At 41.2% G+C, this 22,258-nt stretch overlaps 1 protein-coding gene across 5 annotated transcripts in view; it reads left to right on the top strand.

Moving 5' to 3' along the window:
- THRB (thyroid hormone receptor beta) overlaps positions 1-22,258 on the top strand; it is a 449,080-nt gene that overhangs the window by 290,571 nt on the left and 136,251 nt on the right. The window contains exon 1 of one of the 5 annotated variants that reach the window (XM_073677981.1): positions 1,144-1,235. The exons of the other annotated variants lie outside the window; for them this stretch is intronic. The gene's annotated coding sequence lies outside the window, so the exon portion shown is untranslated. Of the gene's footprint in view, positions 1-1,143; positions 1,236-22,258 lie in introns of those variants that run through there. 5 annotated transcript variants of the gene reach the window in all.

Below are 22,258 nucleotides of genomic sequence, written 5' to 3'. Positions count from 1 at the left end.
ACCTCATCTTTTTACCTTTGATCTCTCTACTGCTGCACTCGTGACAATTTTAGTGCAGTGAACTTTGGCCATTACTTTTTTATTGATGGCCAATCTTTAGGATGGAGTTGGATCCGCAGTACCCAGCCACAGTAACTATGAGAATGTCAGAGATGTTTCGGCAGCATCTGAGGACTTCCGTCTGGGGCCGGTAACAGTTAATCGGCAGAGGTGCCGGGTGTCGGACCCCCACCAATCAGATATTGTTCTCAATCATTCTCAAGATCAATGGGAGAATTCCGACCCCCGTTGATCATTTTTACACCATTTTATTACATTTGAAACTCCCTTTAATGATGTTTCTGTGGAGAAAAATAAAAGTTTGAAAGCATCGCCAGTATAAGTTAGTGATTCTCATCCCACTAAGCTCACTTCAAGTACTCAGTCACAATATAATATCTACTCTAGATGGTTAGAAATGAATACAACACTACTAAAGGGAGGCTGCTACTGAGGTCACAACTGAGATATAGCTGATATAACTCATCCTGACATAGGTCTAAGTAGGTTGCATTTACTGGAATAAGCAAGAAAACTGACATCATTTAGTTAAAATGTCTTCAGAAATCAGGGCACAGTTGGACTGTAACTTTGCAATCATGCTGTTAGACTGCCGGCTCGGCTTTTTTTATTTGGAATGTTTTCTTGGACGTAGAACAGACAGAATCTGGATTGCAGCATCATCGCATAAGTTCTACAGTTTACCCGGAGCCGGGCATAAGGAGGCTGCTGATTAACTCACATTGATTACTGTTGTTTTTACTATTTATGAAGGAATTAAATATGGATTCTTGTTTTTCTTAATTGTTAGCGTACAAAGATATGCAGACATTACAAGGATTAATTGCTGATCACTGTGTAAGACAAGTCATATTTCATCTGCAAGTTCTTTCGCAGCTATTAAAGAATTTGTGTATTTGACTGGTTGCCAAATCCTCATTTCAGTATAGGAGCAGTGCCCACAAGTTGTCTTACAGTAATTCTCTGTGGGAACAGAACCAGCCAAACCAGTTATCGCCTATATGCATTTTTTTTTATTAAACTATCCCTTGTCATGCATAGATTTGGCAAATTCACACACAACTCTAGGAATGATATATGGAAAAGCTTTCATTTCTGCAACTTGATAGTTCAGAACTGAGTAGCAAGGCTTGGGTAAGCTGTACCCATTCTGTGGATGGCATGGATGCCCTAAGGTAGGTCTTTTACTCAATCATATATCATTTAAAGTTTTTTTTCTTTGCTATGGATTTCAGTTCTGATTGTAGGAACAGATAGTGAAATACATAGTGGCATTGTAGTATTGTGCACTAATGTCAGTGGGTAGGAAGCAGTTTGCTTTTAATGAAAAATATTGCAGGATTGTGATTTTAAAGAAAATATAAAGATCTTACTTCTTAAAAGTGATTTTTTTCAGTTGCTTTGTCTCTATATTAAAATTGAAATCTGATACGCAATGTCCAGCACCGGAGGCAGGTTCTCTTGGTCTTGACCCTTGTACTGCCCTATATTTTTCCTTATTCCTTGTAGCATCCTACTGTCCTAAAGAGTATTCCTATGGAGTGTGCAGAGTAATGATACAGAACAGTTGGGATTAGCACCCAACAAATTGGTCAGCATATGTTAATAAAACGCATGGCACTATTATTTGTAACCCAAGTTCTGAAATCTTCTAAATTTTATTTAAAAATATATTTAGAATTTTATTGTTCCTGTTTATCCTACATTAGCTGACTTCATTAAAGCAGAAGCATTTTCATGGTCATATTAAAAGCATTATAATTTGTTACTATGAATATATGTGTATAGTGAAGCCTCACCATATGACCTCCACTTTGAGAAGACCACCCCCGGATCTAGACTTAACAGGGTTTTCCAGGATAAACTTTCATTTGCGGATAGGCTTGTCTAGGTATAAAATAATAAACACAGCACTCACTGTCATGGGAGCACTTTTGGTGACAGCCTGGCAGAAGTTAGTAGGACTTCCATGGACAATCTTAGTGCAGGCCATGGCTTTCACCCTTTAACCCCTGTACAGGAATCTAGACTTACACAGGGGACCCTGGGTAGGGGCAAAGGTGTCGTCTGCTAGTCGGTGGAACAAGCTGAGGGTAAGAAGGGTCATCACGCGAGGTTGGTACTAGGAGGTCAACATCAAAGGCAGAATCTTTAGGCAGGAGAATCAACAGAAAATCAACCTTCTTCTGAGCCAAGGTCAGAAGAAGGTGAATACAGGTAAAGAAGGAGCAAACAAACTGCAGATAAACAGAGTAGTATTCACTATAACTGGCACTGGAAACTGACTCTCAGGAGTTTAAATAGAAAGCAGCCCCAGACAGAGCTAACAGCAGGGAGAAACACTAACCAGCCAGGAATTAACCCACAAGCTTCCAGGCTGGGTGAAATAACAAGTCCCAGGAGTAAAGCAGGGCTACCATATTGTAGCTCTGCGTCGCCCGACAACCAAAGCGGACAAAGAGGGGACAGTCACTGGCATGGATGTCATACTCAATCTCCCCAGGTCCAGCACTAGCTCTCTACTGCTCACGACTGCAGTGGACAGTGGATATTACCGCTGTACTCAATCTCTGAGCTCCATGGCTCAGCCGATGTAGATGCTCAAATAATAGTTTACAAGTTTATCCTAAAAAGCCAATGTAACCTTGGGGATTGCCAGTCTTATTGCTGGTAAATTATGCTTTCACATAAACTGTATATGTTTTCAGTAATTTATTTTCATAATAAGCACATTGTGGTGGTCTCATTTCTTTTTTGCATGCAACATACAATTTGCCATTTGGAAGACTATACACGCAAACCACTGTAAAAAGACACACGCTGATATTACAGAAACCAATCCAACCTCAATTATTGCCCTTGTAATGAGTCCCCATTTGCACTAATAGATAAAAACCAACACGACACATTAATAAGTGAAATACTAAAATGACATGCTATAGTTTATAAAGCTTTTATTTGATCCAGATTAAAACATTTTATACAGCAAAGTGCCATAAAATCTATACATAGAGTTACAGGGTAAAGTGGAAGGGAAGGAATGAAAGAGGGAGCATAGACTGCATGATCAGGAGGAAATAATCACATATAATGCACTGTAGCAGAATGGAGGACAATATCATGAATACAGTCACTGTGTAAATAAGTAAAGATCATAGAGAATCCTCATAGAAAAATATAGAGCATAATATATATAGGTAATTATTAAAAAGACCCAATGCAGCAGTAAAGACATAAAGAAGAGGGAAGAGGGCAGCCGCCCCCACCGACACAGCTTTGGACAGTCTGGATTACTCTTTACCCCTATGGGTATGTTTTATGGTACTGTGCTGTATGTAATGTTGTTAATCTGGCTCAATCAAAAGCTTTATAGACTATGCCGTGTAATTTTAGTCTTGCACGTAATAATGTTATAATTGTGGAGAAGACAAAAGGGAAATTGATTAATAATATCTCATACTGTTCAAAATGCTGGAGAAAAATATCATAGTAGTTTAGTCCTTGCTTATACTCTGTTGCCGTCTTACATTTTAAAGTACTACAACCCCCAACACTATGATGAGTTGTGAATCTGCATTACTGTATTTGGATGTACACATCTTATTCCAACATCTGTTTACAATCCTCCTCATTTGGATGCGGTCCCAGACATACTCAATGGAGACAGGAAGATATAGACCACTAAGCATGGTCATAACAAGCGTTGCCATCCATCCAGTAAAACTCCGACATGTCCTATCTTTGAGACATAAATCCAGGAATAAGGCAGATTTCCATATGTGTCTGCCTGCCTCAATTACCTTTACAATACACATCAAATACTGGTCACCACAAATGGATACTGGACGACACGTTATCCTGAGGGTATACTCTACAAGTTATTTTGGGGCCATGACAAATTTGAGGCATATAACATATTCGAGAGGGGAGAAGCCGAACATCTGATGCGCTGGGCTTTATACGGGGTGATAATATCCATTGCAGTAGTGTTTATATACTGTATTCATTTTAATATATCATGTGCAGATAGAGCAGCTTTGACACATTTGTTGGATAAGGCTCAGTTCCCAATTTTTCATAGGCAACTGTGGTTTGTTCATCGGTGTGATGAGTTACTGTATACTGGACACGAGGCCGCTGCGTGTATATAATTGTGAGTATGCATTGTGACATGTGGTTAATCAGTTGGAGTCCGGAGTGATTTATTTCTAGTTAGTTGTAATTGGAAGAGATGTAGATATCGTAGTTCAGCTATAATATAATATTTGGAGTGTGTTAGGGAGAAGGGGCCCGATTCATCATTTACAATTCACTGAAGTCACTTTTCTTTTTCTATCTTATGATATTCGTTGACATTTTTTGTTCCAAATTTGTCAAAATGGCGCATGCTCATCATGAATTATCTCAAAATCAAAAATGCTCTTTTTTTTGTCCCGTTTTATGTGATTTTTCAGCACCAAAAGTCACAAATCTTTTAAAAAGATGCACATTTGTCTAAAAAATTGTTAAATGTCTAATAATGCGTCAACTCTACCAGCAAAACAATGCAACATTTCATAAATCTGTCTAAAGCATCTGAATAAGCAAAGTTGTCAAGGAAATATCAAAAAGACTTGAGAACTTAAAAAGTGGTGAAAAACAAATAGGGCCCGATTCATCAAAGCTTCTACACCAGTATTCTGGTGTAAAAAGCTTTAAAAAAATTGCATAATTTTGAGACTTCACTAAAATTTTGCAACTTTTGATGCTCTCACACCATTTATCCCCAGGTCCATCAAAGTGGCAAGGATGGGGTGTGACGACTGCTTCATGACCAGCAGCTGCATTCACTACACAACAAATCTTACTACAACAGGGACTGGAGTAAGATTTGTGGTAGTGCACACACAGAAATGTACACCACTCGTCCGATGTTCCTGATTTATGAGAAGTCAGACTCTTTGGCCACGGCCCCACTATCAGTACAGTTATATGAAAAAGTTTGGGCACCCCTATTAATCTTAAGCTTAATGTTTTATAAAAATTGGTGTTTTTGCAACAGCTATTTCAGTTTGATATATGTAATAACTGTTGGACACAGTAATGTTTCTGCCTTGAAATGAGGTTTATTGTACTAACAGGAAATGTGCAATCTGCATTCAATCAAAATTTGACAGGTGCATAAGTATGGGCACCTCACCAGAAAAGTGACATTAATATTTAGTAGATCCTCCTTTTGCAAAAATAACAGCCTCTAGTTGCTTCCTGTAGCTTTTAATGATATTCTGGATCCTGGATGAAGGTATTTTTGACCATTCCTCTTTACAAAACAATTCCAGTTCAGTTAAGTTTGATGGTCGCCGAGCATGGACAGCCCTCTTCAAATGATCCCACCGATGTTCAATGATATTCAGGTCTGGGGACTGGGATGGCCATTCCAGAACATTGTAATTGTTCCTCTGCATGAATGCCTGAGTAGATTTGGAGCGGTGTTTTGGATCATTGTCTTGCTGAAAGATCCATCCCCTGCATAACTTCAACTTTGTCACTGATTGTTGAACATTATTGTCAAGAATCTGCTGATACTGAGTGGAATCCATGCGTCCCTCAACTTTAACAAGATTCCCGGTGCCGGCATTGGCCACACAGCCCCAAAGCATGATGGAACCTCCACGAAATTTTACTGTGGGTAGCAAGTGTTTTTCTTGGAATGCTGTGTTTTTTTGCCCCCATGCATAACGCCTTTTTGTATGACCAAACAACTCAATCTTGGTTTCATCAGTCCACAGGACCTTCTTCCAAAAAGAAATTGGCTTCTCCAAATGAGCTTTTGCAAAGCTCAGCCGACTCTGTTTGTGGCGTGCTTGCAGAAACGGCTTCTTTCGCATCACTCTCCCATACAGCTTCTCCTTGTGCAAAGTGCGTTGTATAGTTGACCGATGCACAGTGACACCATCTGCAGCAAGTTGATGCTGCAGCTCTCTGGAGGTGGTCTGAGGATTCTCCTTGACTGATCTCACCATTCTTCTTCTATGCCTTTCTGATGTTTTTCTTGGCCTGCCTCTTCTGGCCTTAACAAGAACTGTCCCAGTGTTCTTCCATTTCCTTACTATGTTCCTCACAGTGGAAACTGACAGGTTAAATCTCTGAGACAGCTTTTTGTATCCTTCCCCTGAACAACTATGTTGAATAATCTTTGTTTTCAGATCATTTGACTATTATTTTGAGGAGCCCATGATACCACTCTTCAGAGGAGATTCAAACAGGAGAACAACTTGCAAGTGGCCACTTTAAGTTGCTTTTCTCATGATTGCATACACCTGGCTATGAAGTTCAAAGCTCAATGAGGTTACAAAACCAAAGAAAGTGCTTTAGTAAGTCAGTAAAAAGTAGGTAGGAGTATTTAAAACAAGAAAATGATAAGGGTGCCCATACTTATGCACCTGTCAAATTTTGCTTGAATACAGATTGCACATTTTCTGTTAGTACAATAAACCTCATTTCAAGGCAGAAACATTACTGTGTCCAACAGTTATTACATATATCAAACTGAAATAGCTGTTGCAAAAACACCAATTTTTATAAAACATTAAGCTTAAGATTAATAGGGGTGCCCAAACTTTTTCATATAATCTAATTTGGTCAGTATTTGGTCAGTATTTTTTCTCAGGAGTGGAAGCCAAAACCAGGAGTTGGTGATAAATGCAGAATTGGTGACTTGTTTCTATTATACCTTTTCTCTGATTGTTCCTCACCTGGTTTTGGCTCCTACTAATGAGAAAAAATACTGACCGAAAACTGACCAAATACTGATAGTGGGGCCGTGGCCGAAGCGTCTGACTCCTCATGAATCAGGAACATCGGACGAGTCAGCTCACCACCTTCTCAGATCATGTCCTCCCATTAATTTAAAACCATCTGTAATGGTATGAAAAGTCAGCTTTATTTAGGATTAACAAGTACAGAACCCACCAAAATTTGCTTACCTATTTTGGAAAAGATCTTGGTTTACACTGTGCTGCTTTCTATACCTTATATAGCAATCTGACTTCTTACGAGGCTTTTATGATAGCACGCGATGAATATTGATGAATATTGCTTCTGTGTTTTACAGCATGTGCCCTTCCTGAAGGAGTTGAGTCTGAACTTCTAGGAGAGTAGCTTTCATCATGCACAGCACCATGCCATGTAAAGCGGCAAATCTTGTTTCCCATTGCAAGATCTTAAGGCTATGATTAAAAATGTTGCTGCATATAGCATTTATATATATAGTGCTATATGGATATTCTACTGCACTAAAATGCAATACATTGCAGTTCTAGCCATCGTCATGTCCACCGATCTCCTCCAGCTCAGTCCTCTGAGGTTGAGTGCACAGAACCAGTATATATACTGCCAGAAAGCTTGGAGGGCAACAGATATAATTATTCTCGCAACCACTTACACGGCAAACTCTGCATTCAGGCTTTAATGTTTCATTTGAATAGCTCTGATGAATAACTGGTGGTGTGTTTTGGCTACAAAATATTTCCAAATATCTAAAATCCATTCTAGTATCGTACATAAGTGCATTTTTGTATGTTTGATAGATTTCCTTCTTATAATTTATTAAACATTTCACCATGACAACCACATGAAATGCTCTTCTAAAATCTTTCTGTTTCCATTTGAGCAAAATTGAAATTGGACCATCTAAATCCTACATCTGAAAGTAATATTGATTTCATGGAGCATTCACTATAGGATCAGGTCTGATCCTACAAGTAAGGCCACGGCCCCACTATCAGTATTTGGTCAGTATTCGGTCAGTATTTCTCAGGAGTGGGAGCCAAAACCAGGTGAGGAACAATCAGAGAAAAGGTATAATAGAAACAAGTGCACTAGTGATGAGCGAGCATGCTCGTTACTCGAGATTTACAAGCATGCTCGGGTGTTTTGCGAGTGTCTTCAGCATACTCGGGTGTTATGTTTGAGTCACGCCGTGCGCATGATTTGCAACAGTTTGACAGCTTTAATACATTTGAGGAATGCCTGTTTCTTAGGCATTCCTCACATGTATTAAAGCTATCAAACAGTCACAAATCATGCGTACGGAGTGACTAAAACGTTATGCCTGAGCACGCTGAAGATACTCTTCGAGCACCCGAGCATGCTCGCCAAAAGGGTTACCAGAACATACTCGCTCATCACTAAAGTGCACAAATTCTGCATTTATCACCCACACCTGGTTTTGGCTCCCACTCCTGAGAAAAAATACTGACCGAATACTGACCAAATACTGATAGTGGGGCCATGACCTTAAAGTCAAGCTTGAAAGTTTGTGAATCCTTCAGACTCTTCCATATTTCTGCTTAAATTTACATTAAATTTTCACTCAGGTCCTAAAAGTAGACCCAAACAAAATAAATAAGTTAAAATATTAGACTTTAACAGTTTTTATTGAGTAAAATTATCCAATATCACATGTCTGTAAGTGGCACACATAGAACACGCTTTGCTTCATCCCGGCTCCGTCTCTCCGTGCACTGCGCCATAGGTTTCTATCAGTGCACGTCACAGGGGCCTGTGACGTGCAGGGGAGGGGGGGAATATGATAATTAAGCATATAGGCGGGGATTTGGGGAAATAATAAGCACATAGGCGGGGATTGTTTGGCGTTCCCCGCCAAGCCTGTGCAAAACGGAGTTTATAAAAACACTTTTCTCTGCAATCAGACCTCTACTATGGGCCATACAGGTAAGTATAGATTTACTTTTCTCTACCCTGTATGGCCATAGTAGGGGTCTGATATCTCCAAAGTGGTGACAGATTCCCTTTAAGAACTCATTTACATGTTAAAAAATTGTGATTTCTTGGGAACAAGACATTGGATCGCAGCTCTCAAGTTGTGATTTTATTCAGCTTTCTATGACCTGCATGCCCATATCCATGGCTTAGGAGGGTTGATCCTACTGACAGATTCCCTTTAAAGGGGTTTAACATATGCTACCCAAATATTGATTCTTCCTTGAAGCATTTCTATAAGAAGTAAGTTTTCTTGCATAATTAGTGAGTTCCTAGGAGTACATGTGCCTATATATGACAAATTTGAGTTACTGAAAGTGACTTACTCCTTCATGGCTAAAAATGCTCCTTAAACATGCTGAGAGGAATATATTTACCATGCTGTAGAATATGTAGGGCGATCCCTGTGTAAAGGTATGTGCAGACATTATTATGGGTTAGTATCCCCTCTATCACCTGCTACACCTCTAATACAAAAGTGATAAACAGATGACTAGGGATGGTGAAGCATTTTGCCATTGACTCAGCGGTTAATCTGCCAAAGCCAGATTAGGAGTCTTACCGTGCACGTTACATAGCTCATTTTTTGTGGTTCTGCAATTTGTCACATTCTCTAATGGATCACATTCCACCAGTAATTTTGAGTTATGAAAATCCAGAGTCCTTAACTTGCCATTTAGTATACAGTATCAGAGTATTATCGAGCATACAGAGCCTGTGTAGATGGACAGGTAACACACGATTCTGTCTGTCCTTACAAGATTTTGAACTTTTTATTATATGATTAAAGAGTAGCTAAACTTTATTTTAATAATCTTTCAGGCATTGCAAAGTTATGAATTTTTTCCAATAAACTTTTCTACCTTATTTTGAATCTTTCTCTCCAAGCACTATGCTGCAGTACTGTTTTAATGGCCCATACTCCTTTAGAAGCTTTTTTAAAATGCTGCTCAGAAAAATCTATACACTATTAAATCAGAGTAAGGGAATTATCCTGTCTGAATCTCTCTGCTCTTTTCACCATACTCAGACATGGGAATTCCATACGCTGATTGACTATAGTATACAGATTTTGCAGAAGTTCAAAGCAACTCCCAAAGGAGCATAAAATGAGCATTGAAACAACACTGCTGCATAGTGTTTGGTAAAGATGGAAACAAAATATGATAATGAAATATTTTATAAAAAAACATAGCTCTGCAATGCCTGGATGATAATGGAGTAAAAAAAGTACCCATTAAAGCTGTGGTTACATAAGGCGTTGCTTACTTCTGCATCAGAGTTTCCATCATAAATTAAAACCATGTTGTAGTACTGAATCTTTCACATAACAGGCAACGGCGATTCCATTGAATTATATGGTCCAACAAGTTCTGCAGCAGTTTCAGTTGTTTTGAAGGAAAATGCAGGTGTGAACAGGATCTAATCACTGCAATGTTGGTATGAACAGGATCTTATCACTGCAATGTAATATGGTACAGCGGCTTGCTCAGCTGTACACAGGGGTAAACATGGATCACTGTCTCTTTAAGTTTCGGGTTGGTTTCTTAAAAACATTATAAACCAATCTAGAGTTCATAAAGTAAACACAGCCCATTCAGCATAACGGCAAAGCAAAATAAAAAGATACAGCACAGTCCGTTTATCGGCCAGGGTCCAGCCACTCTGGGTTAACCACACACGATTCAGTTTTAGCACAACACATGCCAGTTCCTCTCTGGAGCAAGCCTCTCCAGATATTGAACAACACCTGAGTCTCAAGGCTGGCTATTTACAACCCAGCCCACACCCTGGGGTGGAGATATGGTGAATGGCCTCCTGCCTGCACTATAGCCATTCACAAAAAAAATGCCCTTTTAAATATGGCTGATTAACTCTTTCTGCACCTACCATGCAGGAGAAGACTTCCGCGTTTCACATCACTGAAGCTAATAGGCTCAGTGAAACATATCTTCCCTCCAGTATTCTGCCATTGACTTTGTCACATATCCCCCCTCTGCTCAAAGCCGGGGGTTTTGGCACCTTCACTTGCTAAACATGGAAGTCTGGACAGGGCATCTGCGTTACCATGTAGTTTCCCAGGCCTGTGCTCCACTGAAAAACTAAAAGTCCTGGAGAGCTAGAAATCACCTAGTCACCCGGGCATTCTTCCCCATGCTTTCCCTTATCCATCTCAGGGGTGCATGATCTGACATTAACCTGAACTTCCGGCCTAATAGGTAGTACCTCATGGTGTCAACTGCACATTTGATGGCCAAGCACTCTTTTTCCACAATAGCATAGTTTTTTTCACTGGCAGAGATTTTTCTGCTTAGATATAGAATGGGATGTTCCTCTCCGTGTACTTCTTGAGTCAACACGGCTCCTACCCCAACCTCTGAGGCATCTGTCTGGACTATGAACTCCTTATTGAAGTCAGGTGCCATCAAAACTGGCTGCTTACACAGAGCGAGCTTCAATTCCTGGAATGCCATCTCTGCCTCAGAAGACCATTTGGCCATTGCAGTCTCCGTACCTTTAAGCAGGTTGGTCTGGGGTGATCATGGAGAAATTCTGGATAAATCGCCGATTATCCCACACTTCCTAGAAATGCTTGAATGTGCTTTTTGGACGCCTTTTGTGGACAATTTTGGATTTGTTCCACCTTCTTCACTTGCGGCTTTATTTCACCCCTTCCAATGATGTAGCGCAAGTATTTCGCCTGTTCTTTTCCCATAGCACACTTCTTCGGGTTTATGGTAAAGCCGGCCTTCCTCAGCATATCCAGTACCACCTGGACCTTCTGTAGGTGACTTTCCCAATCTGGGCTGAAGATCACAATGTTGTCTAGATAACAGGCAGCGTACTTCTTGTGTGAGGCTAGGATCCGGTCCATGGCCCTCTGGAAGTTAGCTGGGGCTCCCTGCAGACCAAACGGCATTCTGGTGTACTGAAAACACCCCTCGGGTGTAGAGAAGGCAGTCTTCTCCTTGGCATTTGGAGACAGGAGAATTTGCCAGTACCCTTTTATTAGGTCCAGGATCGTGATGTATCTGGCTGGCCCTAGCCTTTCAATAAGTTCATCTACCCAGGGCATCGGATATGCGTCAAATTCAGACACTTCATTTAGCTTTCTGTAGTCGTTGCAGAACCGCCATTCTCCGTCTGGCTTTGGCACAAGAACAATGGGGCTGGACCAGCCGCTCTTTGATTCCTCGATGAAGCCCAGGTTCTACATTCTCCGTACCTCTTTGGAGATCACCTCACGGCGGACTTTGGGGATTTGATATGGCCTCTGGTTCACCTCTACATGCAGTTCCGTCAAGATCTCATGTTCCACAATCTGTGTACATCCTGACAACTCCAAAAACAGGTCTCGGTTTCTCTGAAGCAGTTCTCGGCACTGTTGCTTTTGGGCCGGTGATAGTGTCTCTGCCACTGTGAGATCCTCAACCCTGGCTTCAGGATCGGTCCCCAGACAGGTAGCTTCCACCAGTTCCCTGTCTCGCCATGGTTTAAGCAGGTGGATGTGGTATATCTGGTACGGCTTCCTTCTTCCTGGCTGGTGGACTTATAGTTTACATCACTCAACTTCTCAACCACCTCATACGGCCCTTGCCACTTGGCCAGAAATTTACTTTCGACCGTCGGTACTAACACCAATACCCGGTCTCCAGGGCTGAATTGTCTCCGTTTTGCAGCCCGATTGTAGACCCTCGCTTCTTGTGTTTGGAGGAGGCTCTCCTTCTCGATCAGCTCCTGCATCTGGATCACATGCTCGATGATGCTCCGGTGGGGTGTAACCTGTGCTTCCCAGGTCTCCTTTGCTATATCCAAAAGTCCCCGAGGGTGCCGTCCGTATAGCAGCTCAAACTGTGAAAATACCGTAGAGCTCTGGGGAACTTTCCTGATGGAGAAAAGCAGGTATGGCAGTAGGCAATACCAATCTCGCCCATCCTTCTCCACGACCTTCTTCAGCTTTGACTTCAAGGTCTTGTTAAATTTCTCCACTATGTCGTCCGTCTGCGGATGGTATACTGACATCCACAGCTGTGTGTGGAGAGCTTTACACAACTCCTTCATTACCTTGGACATAAAAGGAGTTCCGTGGTCTGTCTGGATCTCCTTTGGCAGGCTCGTCCGGGAGAAGATATACACTAGCTCTCTGGCTATTCTCTTGGCGGAGGAGTTTCTCAGTGGTACCGCCTCCGGATACAGAGTTGCATAGTCCAGCACTACAAGGATGTATTGGTGCCCTCTGGCAGACTTAACCAAGGGCCCAATAAGGTCCATGGCAATCCGGTCAAATGAGACCTCTGTAATAGACAATCGCACTAGAGGGCTTCGGAAGTGGGACACTGCAGCAGTTAGCTGACGGGTGGGGCAGGACCGGCAGTAATTAACAATCTTTCTGTGACATCCAGGCCAGTAGAAACTCTGCAGGACCCACTTCCGAGTTTTGTTTGCTCCCAGATGCCCTCCCAAGAAATGAGAATTGGTCAGGTCTAATACCTTACGCCTATAGGCACCCGGCACCACCAACTGCTCTACCACTACCCCTCTCGGTTTAGTGACCCGATAAAGGAGTTCCTCATTTACTGTAAAATATGGGAACTTGGTGTCAGCCCCCAGCTCTTGAGCCACCCCATATATTACAGACATATTATCAAAGGCATTTTTCAATGTGAGATCCTGCATCTGTGCAGTCCCAAAATTCCCCCCAGAAACGCCCAACTCAGGAATCTGACGGTCTCTGGGGTCACCGTCTCGTCCTCGTCACCGGCAAGGACACACAGGGGAAATTCATCAGTCTCTGACTGCGTTGGGGATTCAACATGGTGGAATCGGTTCCTTCGTGGGACGCGTGGTACGCCTGCTTTCCACCATAAGTCCCAGAACAGGCTAAAGTCTCACCGTATTACTGGGTGTAGCAGATCCTTAACCACTCCGACCTTATGGGACTCAGCCCCACAGTTCGTTTCTATGGTCACACTGGCCACAGAGTAGTTCTTGGCGTCCCCGTGAATACAGCGTACAGTCACGTTTTTTGGGGGGATAAACTGGTGGGGAAGTGTGGCCCTTACCAGAGTCATCAAACTCCCCAAGTCCAAGAGTACTGCCTCCAGTACCCCATTTATGGTCCCGGGCTATGACTGTGTTCCCTCACCGGGCTGATAGTCCACACTGCTGGTGGGGTAGGCATAATAAGAACATTGGCGTCCCAGGATGCAATCCATTTGCTCGGGGGTCAGGGGGCAGCGGGTGGCTGCATGGCCTCGGCCGTGACATCTCCACCATATAATTTCTCGCGCAGGGACCTTGGGCATTACCTCCCCCACCGCTTTGGACACCCTACCCCTTTTTGGGCCTCTGCCCCCTGGTGAGTTCCCCAGTATGGAGTGGGCTGCTTTCCCAAGGAACCGTCGGCCCTGTTATACCTCTCGGCCAGACCAACAGTTCATCAGCCTTCCAGGGATCACCCTGGGCAACCCAAGTCTATATTGGCTCTACCATCTGCACAGGGGTAGAGGACTCTGGCTGCAGCCATTTTTGGACCAGGTGCAGCAAGTCAAACATTTGGGAGCGAGGGGGTTTATTAATACGCCCAGCGGTGGACCCACTTCGCCGTGAATTTCAGTTTTTAATTTTCCATATTCCTTGGCGTCTTGCAAGACCAAGTTATATTAAGCCTTCTGGGGCTCCCCCGTCAAGTATGGCGCCAGCACCTCAGCCCATTGCTCAGACAGAAGCTTCTTGCTCTCAGCGAACCTTTTAAATACCGTCAGAAAGGCTTCTACGTCATCACCCAGGGTAATTTTCTGCAGAGCTCCCCTTGCCACCTTCCGGATGGAAAAATCATCCACTGACCTTAGCGTTGGAACTGTCGCCGTGCCAAGAATCTTTTCAGTGAGCTAATCAATCTGCTGCTGCTGTTGTCGGTGCTGGTCCTGTTGCTCCTGCTGCTGGAGCTTGAGCTACTGCATAAGCAGCTTAGTGGTCTCCTGTGATGCCATCTGTTGTTGCTGCTGCTGCTCTCTGTCCTGCTGTAGGTTCTGCTGGTGCTGTGCCTGCTGTGCTTGCTCCAGATGCTTAATTAGTTCCTCTATTTTGTCCGGGATCACTTGCTAGCTTATGGCAGGCTTCAACCAGGACATGCAGCACTTCTTATAACAGTCACACGTGTTCTCTAGGAATGCTGCCCGCAATTCTAACACCACCTGTGGTAAAGCGGCTTGCTCAGATGTACACGGAGGTAGACATAGAACACTGTCTCTTTAAGTTTCGGGTTAGTTCATTAAAAACGTCACAAACCAACCTAGAGTTCATAAAGTAAACACAGCCCATTCGGCATAACGGCAAAGCAAAATAAAAAGATACAGCACAGTCCGTATATTGGCCAAGGTCCGGCTACTCAGGGTTAACCACACACGGTTCAGTTTTAGCACAACACATGAAAACTCCTCTCTGGAGCAAGCCTCTCCAAATACTGAACAACACCTGAGTCACAAGGCTGGTTATTTACAGCCCAGCCCACACCCTGGGGTGGAGATATGGTGAATGGCCTCCCGCCCGCACTATAGCTATTCACAAAAAAACATGCCCTTTTAAATATGGCTGATTAACCATCTCTGCACCTACCATGCAGGAGAAGAAATCCACATTTCACATCACGGAAGCTAATTGCCTCAGTGAAACATTTCTCCCTTCCAGTATTATGTAGGTATGAACAGGATCTAACTAATGCAATGTAGGTATGAATAGGATCATATCACTGGAATGTAGGTATGAACAGAATCTAACTAATGCAATGTAGGTATGAATAGGATTTGACCACTGCAATGTAGGTATGAACAGGATTTTTTTCACTTCAATGTATGTATGAACGGGATCTTTTTCACTGCAATGTATGTATGAACAGGATCTTATCACTGCAATGTAGGTATAAATAGGATCTGATCACTGCAATGTAGGTATGAGCAGGATCTTATCACTGCAATGTAAGAATGAACAGGATCTAACTAATGCTATGTAGGTGTGAACTGGATCACATCACTGTAGTGTGGGTATTAACAGGATCATATCACTGCAATATAGGTATGATCACGATTTAAACCTGGATTAACACATAGTGATAGTGTGGTGGGAAGCAAAACTGCATGCATTTTACCCCATATTGCTGCATTTTTGCAACATGATTTTTACAGGTTAAAAAAGTTTTTAAACATTCTCTACCTTATATTTTAAGTAAAATGAAGCTGAAAATGCTACCAAATTATAAAGGCGACCATGCTGTCACTTTGATACCAAAACCACCTGACGTGACATTATTTTATTTTTTTATGGCTCTATACTTTGGCCACTAGCATTGTTTTCAGAAGTTGTGTGTAAATTAGGTAAGGGTTAAAATACATCAAAATACTTTTTTGTACACAGATCTTTGTCTCAGGAAATGATCCATGTAGATGACGCACTTACAAAGACATTTTTTTATGAGATAATGTAAAAAATACCTGAATCATATTAATAGTCTAACTGTGAACCACAGCTGCAAAAGGCTTTTAAGTTTTCCAAGTATCTTCAAGTCTGATGCAGACTTTGCATGGTCAGGGGTCTGAACATATGAACATAAATTAACGATATGTCAGTTATTGAAGTTGTTTTCAAAACTATGGCGTAAAATCTGTGGCCATATTACCTGCAATTCAGTTTGTCATTGTAATTAATGGGAGTCATTTTTTGCCCAGTTTTCTATGGATTGTGGTGCAGAATAGGTACCAGAGTCCCTATACCTCCATGTGAGCATGTCATTGCTAAGTAGACGGTAGGCAGACTTTTCGTGAGCAGATGGTAGAAGCCAATTAGGGTTAACAGAAACTAATGATATGCAGGAGCTTAGATATTCTACTGCTTTAAAGGCCGTCTGTTACATACAGTAGCTATTCATCACTGTAAATCATGTCTAAATATACATATCTCTATATAAATATATATATATATATATATATATATATATACAGTATATTTTTTTCTAGAAATATCCTAATTTTGCACCCTAATTTTTGTTGATTAATATGTAAAGTAGCTGTCTGTAAGTAATGCTTCTTTTAGGTCTTACCACCTTATATAGATGACCAGCCTGTTCTCATGGTTCAGTCTGTGATGATGGTATACAGGTTGTGATTTGCATAGATGTGGTCACTTGCCAACTAGATAGGCGCAAACTCGCTTAATGCAAGTGTATTGAGCGAGGCCAGACATAGTCTAGTTGGAATGTGTCCGAAAGTATGCAAATCGCATACTTGTGGTTATATGACCGCCCGCACCCAGCATGAACATCGGAGAATCCTCACATGCAGTGTGCGCTATGTGAGGATTCATAAGTCTGCAGTTACATAGAGTAACTGCAGACTTGTAGTCTAAGGCCAGACAACCCCTTTAAGGTGTAAAATCATGAACTCTATAGGTAAGTAGATGATTGACAGATAACTAATAGAGAAACAGACATAGATAGATAGGTACATAGATAGATAGATAGATAGATAGATAGATAGATAGATAGATAGATAGATAGATAGATAGATAGATGAATAGATAGATTGATAGATATGAGGAAGATAGATAGATATACAGATAAATAGATAAATAATGGATAGATAGATAGATAGATAGATAGATAGATATGAGGAAGATATATATATATATATATATATGGATAGATAGATAAATAGATAAGATAGATATTTCGATAGATTGATAGATAGATTAATAGATAGATAGAGAGGCTTTTATTTGCTTGAGAAAGGTTCATGATTGTTTTTTTCTGAAGCCAAAATGTCGCATTTAGGCTGTGTGCCCACTATGTGTTTTTTAAGCTTTTCCGCAGCAGCAATTCCGCTGCAGAAACACTAAAAAAACGCTTGGCCTGCCATGTTCCCCAATGATAATCCGCATGTGCTGTGCACATGCTGCGGAAATTTCCGCTGCGGGTTATCATTGCAGAAAAATCCGCAGCACTACCAATTATTTTGCGGAAGCACTGCGTTTTCGCCGCCATTGACTTGCATTGGAACGCATGTCATCCGCATCACTGGATCTGTACATGCGGATGCCATGCGTTTCAATGTGCGGATGGTACCCGAGTCTGGAGGACAGGAGACTCTCCTCCGGACCCGGGTACCATAGAACCTGTAAAAAAAAGAATAAAATAAAAAATACATATTACACTTACCTTCTCATGGCCCCCGGTGTCCTTGTCTCGGCTTGCCGGCAGCTCGCGGTAGACTAAAAGGACCTGCGGTGACGTCATTTAGTCATGTGATGGGTCACGCGACCGCTTACGTTGGCAGGTTCTTTAATCTACCACGAGCTGCCGGCAAGCCAAGACGTATCGGATAAAGACACCAGGGGCCATCAGAAGGTAAGTATATATTTATTTTTTATTTTTTACCATTCTTTCGGTCACACTATATAAATCCATGCCGGTTGCATAGATTTATATAGTGTGACCAAGTTGTCAAGCACTTTCCAAGTGATGCTAAAATCGCTTGGAAAGCGCTTGACAACCCGCATGCGGAAATGCATGTGAAGAACGCTTCATATCCTCATGTCCCTGGCAGGAAAAAGACTATATTAAGAAAATTGGAATACTTTGGGGATGATACGTCAAAATATTTATGCCAGAAAACTGGTGCAAAATACTTCAAATATTCACAAAATGTTTGCATGACGCAGAATTGTGTCAAAATGTTGCAAATTTAGGCGTTTTAACGCCAGTTTAAAGCAGCTCCACCATCCAAATATTGAATGTATGAATTATTTTAAACATCATTAATTAACATTAAGTTACTCAGTGCACAAATTGGCCAATTAGCTAGATGCAAAATATAGAAGTCTGATAAATACAATAGAAAGATAGATATTAACAACAAAACATAATTTTGTGATACTCTGTCACAAGGTGTTTATGCTATATGTGTGTATGTCTGGCCACCAAGTAGATGTGATGTAAGCTGCTGGGTTTTTCTAGCATGTCTCAGAGTTGTTTTGATTAACTTTCATGATAAACTGTTGCTGAACTTATATGTATTTATATATATATATATATATATATATATATATATATACAAAAGAAACTATATATATATATATATATACATACTGTATATATATATAATTTCCTTTGTGGGGGTGGGGAATGATTATCAGGAATGATCAGAATGAAGGAAGGGACCAGAATAGGTAAATTATAGTAGTACGGATGTCAAGAAATCTGGAGGCTGACTTTCTTCTATATCAGCAGCTATGTGTGTAAGGAAATGAAAGAACTTCAAAGGGAGACACATAAATAGAGTCCATGTTTTATACTGCTCCGTGCATATGCCTTGGTTGTCTGAATCACAAGACGCCTGGGCAAATTTTGCACAAGGACATGTCATGAAAACAATGTTTCCTCTGAATTAAGATGGATCATTTGTGCAGTCGTGACCATGTTTAAAGCTCGTGCACCAACATCATAAAATGTTTGCTGAAACCACTCGGTGACATGTTAAAGTCTTGTGAGCCAGCAGATGTGCGGTGATGTGGTAGTGCATGACCTAGAATAGGGACATAGTGGTCTGCTATTAGCCCCAAAAGCAGTTTTACCTGGTTGTAGGGGTGAGGGCAGCAAGTCCATGCGTCTATTGGATTTGTGTAAAAAGACAAATACTTTCTAAATTGTGTCCTAATTGTAAACTATAAAATGTAAGTATTCCATTAACCATTACAAATTAAAATACAGGCAGTGTCGGACTGGGGTGCCAAGAGCCCACCAGTAAGGCTAGAATCACATTAGTGTATGGCATCCGATGCGATATGCTAATGACACTCGGCTCCTGCTCTGCTGCTAGCGTGATCCAAGTGTCATGCTACTATGCTTGTATTCTCTCGCATCAGAGAATCACAGCATAGGTGCGGAGGAGACAGAGAAAGTAATTTCTCCATCTCCTCCACTGCCTGTCTCGGCATATGACACTGGGATGACATCCGAATGCAATCCGATGTTTCACACACACCTATAGACTTGTATGGGTGTGTGTGAGCTGAGTCTCACTGCCAATCTGCTGCGATTGTTCTCTCATGCCGAATCGGCATGAGAAAATAATCGCTGATCTGCACTACCCCATAGTATAACATTGGGCTGAGTGCTACCCGATAAAACATCAGAGAGCACTCGGCTGTGTTATACACTTGTGTGACCCCGGCCCAACACTGAATCTGGGGTCCCACTCTTCAGTCACATTCAGATATTACAGTACCATCATTTACAAATTTACCAATGCTTCAATATAGTAATAAACTGGGTAGTTTTTTAAATGAATGATGAGATGTTGCCTTTGTCTGTACATAGTGAATCAAGTGTATTGCACATATAGGATGTTGGGGGTCCCACCGGGGGATTCACCAGTTCCACAGTGGGCCAGTCCAAGCTAAATACAGGTACATAATATAATAAAGTTGCAGCTATCACAGCAACAAACCACTGAAACTAGTAAAAATGTACTCAGAAGGAGGTTGCATCACCATTATATTTTAGATTTTTAAACCCCAGGGATGGACACACAGTCGCTGATTTTTTGCTATTACTGTGTATAGGGAGAAGCTGTCAATCAGCGGCTGTAGGGTGGGGAGTGTGCAAATCAATTCATCAGACTCTTACTGCACAGAGCGGACCACGGTGATGCTAGAATTAAAGCGTGAATGTGACCAGATGACCCCATAATCATTTACAACACACACTGTCCAAGGCAGCACGCCCGCCACCACCTCATGCTGCTGTCAGAGAGGGCAGCATGAAGAAGCCAACAGGTTCCCTTTATAGTGTTGTTTTTCTTGTCCAAATGTATTCTGCAGATGTAGCCCGTATACCCGATATGAATAGAGCCTTATTCTCATGTAAAGGTGAGCTTTATTTTCTTTTCTCGTCTTCATAGTGACCCCTCCAGCAATGGCTGAATTAAATAACTTTGTGCCGTTCCTTTGAGATCTTTCTGCGGCATGATCAGAGTCAGAATCTAAATTATTACCAGTCTTTGTGTCCCTGTTTACTTTATGTGTGCAAACTAAATGAGTACATTCTGTACTGAAATTAAGTGAAGAATAAATGTGCATTTATTTATTTATTTCAAAATGCCAAGAATGTTTTTCTTACCCGCTTCATTTCCTCGGCTGTGTCCTAACAGAACAGTACAATAAAAAGGAGAAAATAAAAAGGTTTTCTGCATTGTAAACTGGTGGAATGATATGAAATTGAGTTGTTTTATGTAGGGGAACACTGACAGTGCACTTGTGGTAACTCCACAATTATACTGAAACCAGCAGCTGTCATTGTGGAGCCCACACCTAAGCTTAAAACAGAAGGAGTCTGCTTTTTTTCTGTATGCCAACAATTTTTTTAAAATCTTTATTTTTCCTGATTTTATATATACTATACTCATATTCTTACATGATTTGGGGTGCAGCAATATTTCCTAAACTGTATTTTTGAGCTGTGAACAGCTTTTTCAGGCATTTCTTTATAGCAACTATAACAACATAAGTAAAAATACAACTCATTAACTTCTATGTGTAATTGTGATCTTGCTCAGTGACATACAGAGGTCACCGTGCAGGAGGAGTGAGATGATGAGCTGTCTCAGTTACCTGTCTGCGGGATGCTCCGGTGTTATCTGCCGCTATGATAATAATGAGATGATTACTAAAATGTGATCTCTGCAGAAAAGTAAGGGTCAGTCAGCCTATTGTTTGGGCTTAGTGGCCAATGTAAAAACTTCTGGAATTACCACCATTTTTAATGTCAAAATTTGATTGAAATCACATATCCTTTTCGAATGATAAATCAACCTTAATGGGATATCTGTATCAGCCATATTTTCAGTAGAAAAAAAAATCTGCTATGGATTTGTGAAAACCTACACGAGTTACATCCTGATTTGTCACGGATTTTGCTGCCGATTTGGATTGTATTGTACTGTATGTATAGCAAAAGGTGAAAATCTGCAGCATAAATTTACATATTTCAGATTTAAAATGTGCACCATAAGTCAGTTCCACCATGCACCATGTGGATGAGATTTTGTAAAAAAAATTGGTGTAATACGCTATGGATTTTCCACATATATAACAAATGTGGACTCAGGGTTGCCAACTTGACTTTTTACTTTTTCTGGACAGCTGATCAAAAAATCACGGACAAGCAATATTTTTTATGGGCACATTGGAAAACCACAATAAATCATTATGATTAGAAGAGATTCATGTCTGCAGATCAATAATTCTGATATGAAGCTATCAGCTACATACACTGTAAACTGTAAAATAGTGATAATTACAGTCAAAATAATCTGTTGAAGTTTCTTCAGCTTCAAAAATGTCACAGGAGCCTTAACAGTAAAATCACAACAGTACTAATAAGTGA

This window comes from Phyllobates terribilis, unplaced genomic scaffold (assembly GCF_046119375.1).
Source record: "Phyllobates terribilis strain yellow unplaced genomic scaffold, ASM4611937v1 Scaffold_4__5_contigs__length_816908805, whole genome shotgun sequence".
Taxonomy (NCBI): Eukaryota; Metazoa; Chordata; class Amphibia; order Anura; family Dendrobatidae; genus Phyllobates; species Phyllobates terribilis.
The sequence above is the reverse complement of the archived record's forward strand: the minus strand, read 5'-3'. Positions and strand labels throughout refer to the sequence as shown.